General features: G+C 46.6%; 1 long non-coding RNA gene across 1 annotated transcript in view; it reads left to right on the top strand.

Moving 5' to 3' along the window:
- The first annotated feature begins 19 nt into the window (after positions 1-19).
- LOC115306656 overlaps positions 20-9,078 on the top strand; it is a 29,370-nt gene continuing 20,311 nt past the window's right edge. The window contains exons 1-2 of the long non-coding RNA XR_003915390.1: positions 20-441; positions 1,166-1,407. This is a non-coding gene — a long non-coding RNA (uncharacterized LOC115306656). The remainder of the gene's footprint in view (positions 442-1,165; positions 1,408-9,078) is intronic.

Below are 9,078 nucleotides of genomic sequence, written 5' to 3'. Positions count from 1 at the left end.
CCTCGCGGAGCCGCAGCGCGGGGCGGCGCGCGAGGAGAGCGGGCTCCGGGGCTCTCGCGGGACCCACGCGCCCGCGGTGCAGCCGCTCCTCCCCGCCCGCCGCCGCCGTCCCGCGGGGACCTGCGGCTTCTGGGCCCGGACGCTGAGCACGTGCAGCCGGCAGAGCGCCGTGGCGGGTGGTGTCTGCCCCGGCTGGGCCTGCCCTTGACTAAGATGCTAAGGTCCCGCCTGGGGTCGCTGGTGCCGCCGGGATTCGTTAGGTTGGGCCCGGGCTCCGAAGCCACCCAAGCTGCCTCCTCCACCGTTCCATCTGGTTATCAAGAAACCCCGCAGAGTCTCTGTACACTGCGGAATGCTGGGTCCCCAACCCAGCCCGCCCAGTCCCTGCCCTGCCCATGGGATGCTCACGTTGGTGAGGGCGCCGGAGACAGCCCCACACAGGTATTGGCGGCCGTGCAGGTACAGGAACCCGAGGAGAGAGCCCCGCCACAGCCACACCTGGGCTGGGGTTGGGCGCACTTCCTGGAAAGGTTAACTCACACCAGCTGGAGTCAGATTCTGGTCCCGCCTTCCGTAAACCTCAGTTTCCATATCTGTCAAGTGAGAATTATAATTATTTTTGTGAAATGCTTTGAGAACTAAGTGAGGCAAGGTACAAAGAAACCTAGCATAGTGCCAGACACATGTTCCAAAATCATTGTCATTATCCATTAATGGAGTAGTTTTGTAGATGGAGTCTGTGGGGGCAAGGTAGGAAAGCAGACCTAACGGCTTAAACTCGGAAGGTTGAGAGGAGATGACATTGCCGCTGGGCCACTGGACCCGAGGTGATCAGTACGTTTCTGCCAGGCTGAGAGGAAGGAGAAGGGCATTCAGGCAGAGGCTACAACGTGGGTAAAGGCCTGGAGATGGGAACCCTGAGCACCTTGGTGTGGCTGGAAGAGAGATGCAGGTCGGGGAGGAGTAGGAGAAGAGGCTGGAGAGGTGGACAGGGACCAAAGGGCCTTGTAATCCTGCCAAGAAACGGTCTTCATCCTGTGGGGGATGGACCAAAGGAGGGGTCTGAAAAGCAGGGCACCTTGATTAGATTGGAGGTAGGTTGGTGGTTGGCAGGTGGGGGCTTGGGAAATAGCAAAATAAAATGTGGCTCCAATTTCACACACAGGTGGAAACATTCAGCAAAGGATACAGAGCAAGTCCAGGGACTGAGAGGGCCAGTCTCTTGCTTCTGAGCGGACTCACAGAGTGACGACTCCCTCCCGTTGGCCCCCAGCTGCTCACCCGTCCCTGCTACTTAAGCAGCTTGGTCCAGACTGGTTTGGGAAAACCAGACCCAGAATTGGAGTAGTCCAGACAGGAAGTTTCTTGGCAGTGTTCTCTGTCCTGGAACCGATGTCTGCTGATCAGGTGAGCATGGGGAACCTGCACCAGGCACTGACCTCTGGCCCCCTCCCCATAGGTCCCAGCAACCCTACATTCCTGTTTATAATGGTGTGCCCTGCTCCTCCTGCAGGTATGTGAGTAGGATGGCTCTAGGACCCGAGTCACCTTTCCTTTATCTTCTCCCTGTCCAAGCTCTTGGGGGCTTTGGCCAAACCAGGGATAGAGAGGCCATGCCAAGCAGGACTTGACAAGGGTGGGCTTCAAGGTTGGCACATTCCATCCTGCCTTCAGTCACCGGTGTTGTGTTGCCTTTGGGAATTATGGGTGCTGCTTTGTAGTTTGTGGGGGTTAGACACTCATACATCAGAGACTCCTTCCAGTGACAGCAACCTTCGCCCTTCCACTGCACATGGCCAGCCTGCAAGGCAGAGGGGACCCTCCGTCTAAGGAAGGCACAGGGTAAAAGGCAAAAACATTTACCCAGTACCCTGCACCGTGCCAGGGCCCGTTCTGTGTGCACTTACCCGGTTCTCACAGCTGCCCTGCAGGGGATGCTTATCACTCCCTTTTGCAAACAAGGCACAGAGAGTTAAAGTGATTTGTCTAGATTACAAAGTGAGGAAGTAGTAAAGCTGGGGTATATTTAAGCCTTCCTGCACCTCAGAGCCCGTGTACTTTCCCCAACTCATGAGGCTGGGGAGAGGGACCAGCACCAACACTGGAACTACCTGCCAAAAGCAAATTCCCATTTTTTCCCTCCTTTAAACTTCCCCCACAGCCCTGCGAGATTATTCCCACTATGCAGTTGGGGAAAACTGACACTCAGAGAATCAAAGGGCTTGCCAGATGTCAGTGATGGGGCTAGGATTTGAACCAGTTCTCATGCCCAAGGCTAGGGCTTGTCTGGGTCAAACTCATTCCCAGTGCTCAGCTCACTTGGAGAGTGGGCAAGGGGAGCCTGGCATGGCCCTGTGGTCCAGAAACTCACTCACCTCCTCCTCCCTCATGGAGGAATTTGCCTGGCAGGGCGGCTTTGTGGCTGCACCCCTCCTGGGACTGCTTCCCTACACTTTCAAGCCCTCAAATGTCCTCCTTCTGAGTGACTTCACCACATGCTGCTTGGCCATCAAGAGCCAGATGGTGCACAGTATTGGGAGGTACCAGACTCAGGAGTCTGGACTTGACCCTCAGAGCAGTTGGAGAGCCATAAAGGTGTTAGCAGGGACAGCATATGGTCAGTTTTGTGCTTTAAAAAGATAATTGTCCAAACAAGAATGCCTTCGGCTGTCACCTTCGTGGCATCCTTCCTGATTACCCATGGCCTGTGGTAACCAGGGTCCCTACAGGAGACAGCCTATCTGCAATTGAGTAACTTGAGGACATTTTAATACAAAAACTTTGCAAAAACATAGGCAGGGTATACAGCTAAGCTTGAGGGGTGACACAATACCACAATGCTAGTAACACTGTGGGGACATGTGGCCTGAAGGTTTAAAGAGAGGAAGCCAGGCAGAGTGAGAGCTGGGTAGAGAGGCCTGCTGATGGAAGCCCTGGCCTTCATTGAAGGGGCACAGACAAACCCTGGTGACCTGGCAGAGCCACTCTCTGTCCTTCCCTCTAGTCTTCTGCCAGGCTTCTCTTTAGCCGGAGGGTAAGGGAGCCTGATGATGCAGTCCATACAGAGAATTCAGGAAATGTGCAGGATAAAGGGTCTGCAAGGGTAAATAGAAGGTGTGTAGCACATGGCCCTGGGAGGACCCTTCCTCAGCTCTGTGTCCCCATCAGACCTCCGGCTTCTGTCTTTAAGAGCACCTGTACCCTTGACACGTACACACCTGTCTTACACAGGAGAGGCTACTTGAGGGCAAAGGTGGAATCAAAGGGTTCTCTGTGTTCCAGTGCCCAATGCTGGGCCTGGTCCATGGGAGGGATTTGAGTGATACTGGATATCAAGAAAGGAAGGAAGAAGGGAAGGGAGGAAAAGATGGGGGGCAATGAGGGAGACACAGCCTGCACTAAAGTGATAGCAGGGCCAAAGGTAAGAAGGGAATGTTGGAGAAATGCTGTTGCCTTAGAATCTCTAGGCTTTGATGACACGGACTTAGGGCAGAAGGGACAAAGTAATGATTGAAGATGACTTCAGGTTTCAAACCTTCCAGCTCTAAGGCCGGGCATGGGGTGGGGGTGTAGAGGTGGGTAGTAGCCTTTGGCCCAATCTTATGTGACAGGTCTGGCCAGCTGGAGGGAAGCAGGGCCGAGACCCTTGGGAACAGGCCATCAGAATAGCCCCAGCCCCATTTTAGAATGTTCTGTTGCAATATGTACCGAAAGTTCCCCTTGCATCATTCTGTCCGCAAGTTTCTTACTCAATTTCTCCTACAACTAGGGAAAGGGAGCAAACCTTATGTTGTACAGAGAGCTCCTCATGCATTCGTCTGCTCCCCCTTTCCAAAACCCTCCCAGCCTGGTGCTGGGCCGGGGGTGCAGCCCCTGATCTCCAGGAGCTGGCATTCTGACCAAAGAAGCAGACATGTTAAAAAAAAAAAAAAAAACAATTACTATGTGTGATGACGGATCTTAACTAGGTTTACTGTGGTGACCATTTTGCAATATACACATATTGACTCATCTTGTACACCTGAACTAATGTTATATCTCCGTTATGTTTTTAAAAAGACCATTACTATTCAGCAGTTGTTTTCCCAGCTTTCTTTAGCAGTGAAACTCTTTCTTCAAATCCAGCCTTGTTCAGAAGCCCGCAAGGTGACCCAGATAAAGGGCGCCACTCTGGTTTGGCAGGGGTGGTCTCAGGACTGCACATGGGCTGCCCACACTGCCCAGTCTCCAGGGCTCTGGGGACACGGTTGGATGTTCTCTCTCAGTGCAGTGTAGTAAGGGCTGGGACCCAGGATGGTCAGGCCCATGCTCGTTGCACCAGGAGTGAAGAACAGTCCCTATAGAGACGGTCACACCCATCTCAGTGAGCAGGGGCTCAGGACAGGTCTGTTAATGGATCATTTTTATAATCATAACAAGTATACCTGGATAAGTCACTTCTCCTGATCCGTATGCACCTAGACTCTGCCCCGAGCCCCAGCCTGAATAAGCCCTGACCTTGCCACCTGTTAATGGGTTGAGCCCCAGTTTCCCTATGCTCCATCCAAATAGGAATAGAAGTACCTCCTTCCTAAAATTGTAAGGACTAAAATAATGAATGTAAAGTGCCCAGCACGGTGCTTGGCATACAGTATTTGACAGATGTTGTTATCCATAGAAGTATTATGATTGACAATAAGAATCAAGAGGACAGGTTTCTCCTGGAGATGTGCAGCCTGTCCAAAAGCCTATGAACAAACATAATGGAGGAGGGAGAGTAAGATGCCCAGAGAAACAGTGAGACTAGAGGACACTAGAAAAGACAAACAGGCATCTCAGCATGACCAAAGCTCTCAAAGAAAAACCATAATGAGAGCAAGGATTCTGGAAAGAGCAGAGGCCCAGTCACAGGAGACTAGGAATATTGGGTGAGGATAGTGCTTGGCTGGAGAAGCACTGGGAGAAGGAGGGGAGCTTGAACAATTTTGATTTTTCCAAAAGGAGAAACGGCAGGTGTCATAAACCATAGCAGGCAGTAACTGGTGCTAAACTTTAATGAGCATTTACTATCTGCCAGCTACTATCCTAGCTACTTTACCTGTGTGGATTTGTTTAAGCCTGATGACAACCCTATAGAGGAAATACTATTATAATTAGCCCCATTTTACAGATGAAGAGATTTAGGCACAAAGGGGTTAAGAAAATTTGTCCAGGGTCACATAGCTAATGAGTGACAGAACCAGGATTTAAACTCAGGTAGTCTGGTTCTTAGGCTCTATGATAGCTGAAAAATCCAGGTCAACAGAATAAACTGCCTATTTTAAGGGCTGTTTGGTGGGTACCTAGGGGGCTCAGTTAAGTGTCTGATTCTTGATTTCGGCTCAAGTCATGATCTTACAGTTTGTGGGTTCCAGCCCTGCATCAGGCTCTGTGCTGACAGCACGGAGCCTACTTGGGATTCTCTCCCTCTCTCTCGCTCCTACCTTGTGCTCACTCTCTCTCTCTTTCTCTCTAAATAAATAAATAAATAAATAAATAAATAAATAAATAAAATTTTAAAAAATAAAGGCCATTTGGTGGCCCTTGAGAGAGGCTCCACTCCCAGCCTGGCCTTGTGGGAATTTTTAAATCGGCAACCTCTACAAGGATTTTGACACAAAGCATGCAGGAGACACAAAGGAGGGCAGGAAAACAAATAGTTTAGGTGAGCTAACCAAGATTAGAAGACCCTGAAAGCCTGCAGAAGAGTGCTGAATCCATCTTTCTAAGAAATATAAAGGCAGGCATTGGCTAAATGTATTTCAGCCTCTTTTAGTATCCTTGGTCTGCCTAGGTTTGGGGTATGATGGGTCATGAAAATGAGTAGGACTAAAAGTTTTTATTAGGCTGACCCTCTGTGGAAGAATGCATATCTAGAAACATACTTACAGACACCTCTGCCTTCAGTAAGCAGGACAAAGTTCTCTCTCTCTACTGGGCCATACCACCTTCCTTTGCAGAGACACCTATGCTACCCTCTTCACTGGTCCTCACTCTCCATCCTTGTGCTCCACACCGACCCCCCAGAGTGATCTTTGGAGCATGCAATCCAGCCATTCTCACCTGTGGCTCCCCATAGCTTTAGGATGAGACCCAAGCTCCTTAAAATGGCATTCAAGGCCTCATGTGATCTTGCCCCCGCTAGTCTCTCCAGCCTCCCTCCTTCCCTCTGTCTGATATGGATCCAGCTCTCTGGTCACATCAGGTCACTTACTATATTCTTGAATGTACTTTCTCCCTCTGGGTCATTGCTCACACTATGCTCTCAAACCGAAGTGCCCTTGAACTGAAGTGCCCTTCCCCCTTCTTGAACTGAAAAGTTTCTCCTTTTTCACCCTGCCCATCCTTTCTATCTTTTATATATCTTCCTCCAAGAAGCCCTCTTTACAACCAAATCCACTTTTTTTTTGTTTCTTTGTTTTAATTTTCACTTACACTTTAACAATGGGACCTAGGCTGGGAATTTGGAGGTTTAAAGGGCAGGGTCTCTGCCTTCTGAAGTTCACCGCTTGGCAAAGTACATATAGTTTGGAGAAGTCCACATTTTGGAGAAACAATTTATGTAATTTATGTCTAGGTTCCTCCCTCTCCCATATGACTGTAGGCAAAGACAAAGCTGATTCAAAGATCCCAGCACTTAACATGAGACCTGGTATAGGGAAGACATCAAAAAGAAATGTATTGACTTCCTCAAGGGTAAGGACTAAATCTTATTCATTTCATTGTCCACTCCCTGCTTCTGCAATCACGTGCATTCTCGGGACTTGGAAAATACAATGCAGGATTCTGTATTACATCCCATGTCACCCAGAATAACTGTTGTCATCATTCATTCATTTATTCACTCATTCAATACATTTATTACATATATTCTCTTTGCCAAGACCTGTGTAGGTACTAGAGATATGATGGTGAGGAGCTATCAGACCATATCCTTATCCTCCTGGAGCTTTTGAAGTTCAAGGTCAAATTGAGAAGAGGCAGTACAGTCTTCATTGAAAGTTTCTTTTTTTTTTAAACATATAGTTTATTGTCAGATTGGTTTCCATATAACACCCAGTGCTCTTCCCCACAAGTGCCCTCCTCCATCATCATGGAATCCTATACGGAAGAGACCAGAGACTGATATGAATTTAGCCCTGACCTTGTATATAACACTGTATATGCATCCTTCACAACCTTCAAAACCTGAGAGATAGGAGTTCACAACAATCTTAAAATGAAAATGAGGAAACAACTGAGGTTCAGGGAGGTGATAGTAAGTGAGAAAAGGGCTGAGACTGGTATCATAGTCGGTCTGATGACAAAGCCCACACTTGTTCTAATTCACCTGGGCCTGGTTAGACAAGAGAAAGGGAGAAAAGGAGAGAGGGAGAATGAGAGAAGCTGAGCCCATGGTTTTAGCCACCCCTCACTCCTGTATTAAGATGATGCTGTGGAGGTGGCTTGGGCAGGAAAGATTGTTTAAATCTGGGGATTTTCCAACACTGCCATTGAACAATCCCCAGAATTAAGTCATGGTTTTTCCCTTCTTGTGTACCTGGTATTGAGAAAGAGGCTCAGGTCTGAATATAAATTCAGCGGAATTTGAACTGGGGCAGCTCGCTCATTGTAGCCTCAGCCCCTTTGGGCCTGGAGGACTATTCTCTACAGCAGTTTGGACAATCTGTGGTCTGCACTTCCCTTCTTGTCTGCACAAACTTTAGTATTATGCCAGGCACAGTTGGGAAAAGAAATGGCTTGACCACTCTGAGACCTCTTCATTAGGACATTTCAACTAACATATCTGATATACTGGCACACAACTTGTTCAAAATTGTCATTTTAATACCTATAGGATCTGTAGTGATGTCTCTTTTTCATTCCTGATAATTGATAATTTTTTTTCTTTTTCTCTTGACCAATCTGCCTAGAGTTTTCTTAATCTTATTTATTTTTCCAATAACAATCTTTGGTTTCAATTATTTTCTCATTTCAGTTCATTTATTTGTACTCTTATCTTTATTATTTCCTTCCTTTGGCTTGCTTTAGATATAATTTTTTCTTCTTTTTCTTTAGATTATTTATTCCAAGCCTTACTTATTTTCTAATTTTTTTTTTGAAATTTTATTTTATTTTATTTTTTTACTATATAAAGTTTCATATTTTTTTAAACATATGCACTTATTTTCCACTATTTACAATACAGTAGTTACAATGACACTCCAAACAGAAAAGCAAAATAAAAAATCAAAACACCAACTTCTGTTTCATGTAATTAGACTTATACAGAAATTAGGTTAAGTAACAACTAGTTAATCACCTAATTTCACAGCTATCTGAAGTGGCAGTTGTTATAAAGCAGCTTATCTATGATACATTCAAGATAAATGATACAATTTATTACTTGTTCATAAGCTACAACACAGCCTGCTTAATACCTTTCCTTAAATTATTTTTGAGAGAGAGACAGAGTGTGTGGGAGTGAGGGGCAGAAGGAGAAGGACACACAGAATCCAAAGTAGGCTCCAGGCTCCCAGCTGTCAGCACAGAGGCTGATGCGGGGCTTGAACTCACAAGCTGTGAGATCATGACCTGAGCCACTGACTGAGCCACCCAAACACCCCTCTTACTTTCTAACATAAGCATTTAATGCTATAAATTTCCCTCTACAAACTATTCTAGCTGCATCCCAAAAATTTTGATATGTTGTGTTGTCATTTTCATTCAGTGCAAAATATTTTAAAATTTCCTTCATATTTTCTTCTTGACCCATTGTTTATTTAGAAGTGTGTTGGGGATCTTTCAGATACTGATTTCTAGTTTGACTTCGTTTTGATTAGAAAATATAGTTCGTGTGATTTCAATTCTTTTAAATTTTTTGAGGTTTGTTTCATGAGCAGAATATGGCAATACAGTCTGTCTTGGCAAATCTCTTCATTTTTCCCCCCCAAATCTTTAATGTACACTGGAAACAAGTGTTTATTCTGCTGATGCTGTATATAGTGTTCTATAAATGTTGGGTCAAGTTGTTTGATACTGTTATTTGGGTTTTCTATATCCTTGTGATTTTCTGTTTAA

This window comes from Suricata suricatta, chromosome 11 (assembly GCF_006229205.1).
Source record: "Suricata suricatta isolate VVHF042 chromosome 11, meerkat_22Aug2017_6uvM2_HiC, whole genome shotgun sequence".
Taxonomy (NCBI): domain Eukaryota; kingdom Metazoa; phylum Chordata; class Mammalia; order Carnivora; family Herpestidae; genus Suricata; species Suricata suricatta.
This window is presented reverse-complemented; position numbering and strand designations above follow the sequence as displayed.